The following is a 2,963-nucleotide window of genomic DNA, read 5'->3' on the forward strand; positions in this document are numbered from 1 at the left end:
CACACCACCATCTGTTGTCGAGCGATACTGGGGGACAAACACAGACACACAAACATATACACACACATACATACATATATATACATATATACGACGGGCTTCTTTCAGTTTCCGTCTACCAAATCCACTCACAGGGCTTTGGTCGGCCGGAGTCTATAATAGAAGACACCTGTCCAAGTTGCCACGCAGTGGGAATGAACCCGGAACCATGTGGTTGGTAAGCAAGGTAGTTACCACAGAGCCACTCCTGCGCCTATATCTATCTATCTATCTATCTATCTATCTATCTATCTATCTATCTATCTATCTATCTATATATATATATATATATATGACTACATATTCTTTTATTCTTTATTTCTTTTAGACATTTGACTGTGGCCATGCTGGAGTATCAGTTAGAGGATTTTAGTTGAACAAATCGACACTATAATTTACTTAAGTCTAATACTTATTGTTTCGGTCTCTTATGCCGAACCGATAGGTCACACACACACACACATACACACACACACACAGAGGTATATGCATTTACGCAAATATACCATGAACTTCTTTCCGTTTCTGTCTATGAAATCCACTAACAAAGACTTTTTCGGCCCGAGGCATTAGTAGAAGAAATTCCCCAAGGTGCCATGCAGTGGGACTGAATCCGGAACCATGTGGTTGGGAAACGAGATTCTTACCTCACATCCATATACATTATACACACATTTATAGATATACCTGTATGTAGATGCATGCATGCATGTATAATGAGTGTTGATGAGTGAAAGTGAATGACTTAGTATTCAGAGACAGGGAGATTACAGAAAACAGGAAAGTATACTACACACACAGGAAAGATAACAGGAAAGATAACACAGTTTAGCATGGCAAGATAATATTTCTCTACCTTATACTAACACTTATACACAATTCAATTACAATTTTCCCTCCCACCAATTCTCATCTATCTTTTCCTGTAACACGGAATATTTTTGCTCCTGAATGTATCTGGGTTGCTTTTCTGACTCCCTGCGTAATACTGCACAAAGCCAATAAGAAATAGGAAATATCGAAGCTTATACGTGTGTGTGTCTGTGTGTTTGTGCATATGTGCAAGCGTGCTCATGTGTATATGCATGTATTTATGTGTACCTTAGTCTTTGCTATTACGTATCAATAAAAGTAATTCCGTGAATTTTATTTAGGTCATTGCTATTTTATCATTGGCTCTCATTGTAGTTTACAAGTGTCTGATAAACGCAATGTTAGAAGAAAAGAACTCAAGAGATTTGACTTAGTCTGCGTGTTTCTTATCAGCTATAATTAGACTAGCCCTTCTAATGACCATAAACAATCTTTGTATCATGGACCCCACCACACACAAGGCAGCTGTTATCTTTCATTAGCTGCAATGCATTTCGTATTACTTCTCTCTTGGCAGTTTTAATACTGTCGAATATTGTTCCTCTCTGGTGTCTATCTTCATTTACACAATTAAATTATACGTTAATGCCGAAATAACGACTGCCACCAATACAAATAATATAGTAATGATATCTAATATATACACAAGGCCAAATATTTTGTGTGCTGGACACAACAATGGATTATATTAACACAGTTACTGGTTCTCATTTCAATAGCCCTTGACGTACGGAAAATAGAATCGAACTCGAAGGAACCCTCGAAAATTTTGTCTTTAATAAATGTACTTTTTTCTTCTCTTTTGATGCATAAATTCGCACGTTTTTCATTCATTGTTTTATGTTAAATATTTCGATTATTTTGATTTCGATTCATAGCTAAGGGCTGATTAATTAGTACAACACCTATTGCAGCATATTTGTTTGCTCCTATCTGATATTTTAATTCATTGTATGCATTCTGTATTGAACTGGTTCAGAAACTTTGCTGTATTTTTGGGTGTAATTAAAATTTGGGTTTCCAATTAATTTCCCGGCCATTTTACGTGTGAGGAAGGCGGAAACTCCATCACCTGCCCACGGTTATTACACTGTCGTGATCAAAATCTACCGGGGTCAATTTCTCAGCACTTTGGAATTTTGGTGGAGCGATTGTGAATATTTTTGGAATTGGGTCGGAGAAATTCCTCCAAACTATAGATTTGTTTTCCTCCTCCCTTCGGCATAAAGTTTCCACTCACACGTGAAGTATAACTGTGGTTCCATATGCATTCTAACATATATTCTACTTCCTGAAGCGAAAAATCGTTTCACATAAATTTTTTATGCAATTGTTCGTAATGAAAAATTTAGTTCGTCTTCTGGAATTACGATCACCTCAGAACACGTTCACTTTTGTATGGCAGTGGTAAACCCCGGTGCTGGTAACTCTTGCAAATGTGCTACATTAATCTGTATATCTCTTGCTTTTATTATTATTCTCATAGTAAGTTATTGATAGTTTAATCCGAAATTTTCTTTTTGTCACCATTATTGATGTGTTATAAATGTCTATTTTGCTTTTGTTGTTGTTGATATTGTTCTTGTTACTGCACTTGATAATGATAATTGTGTCACACATTTCTTTCAAATATTCGCAGGTATTCTCAACAATGTTTGTTGTTCGTCTTAGCTATGGTAACATTTACATCAATTTCAGATTCCTTTGCATTATTTATTTCTGTATCGTTTTTACGATTGCTATCAAAACAGTTGGTCTTGTTTCTGCCGTTGCTGTATATGTTATTCTTTCTCTGGTTACTGACACTTTCATGTTTCTTATATTCCCTAAAACACAATTCATGTTAACTTTCCAAGTAAAATGGACCACTGGATCCGCTCGAACACTGAATCTGCTCGCAGCAAAGTTATAGTTGTATCTGCTGGTGTATGTCTTCTATAACACATTCTAAAACATTAATACATACATACATGCACACACAAACACACACACACATATATATACATACATATATATGTATATACATACATATATATATATATATATATATA

The sequence above is a fragment of the Octopus bimaculoides genome, chromosome 8 (genome assembly GCF_001194135.2).
Source record: "Octopus bimaculoides isolate UCB-OBI-ISO-001 chromosome 8, ASM119413v2, whole genome shotgun sequence".
Classification (NCBI taxonomy): Eukaryota; Metazoa; Mollusca; class Cephalopoda; order Octopoda; family Octopodidae; genus Octopus; species Octopus bimaculoides.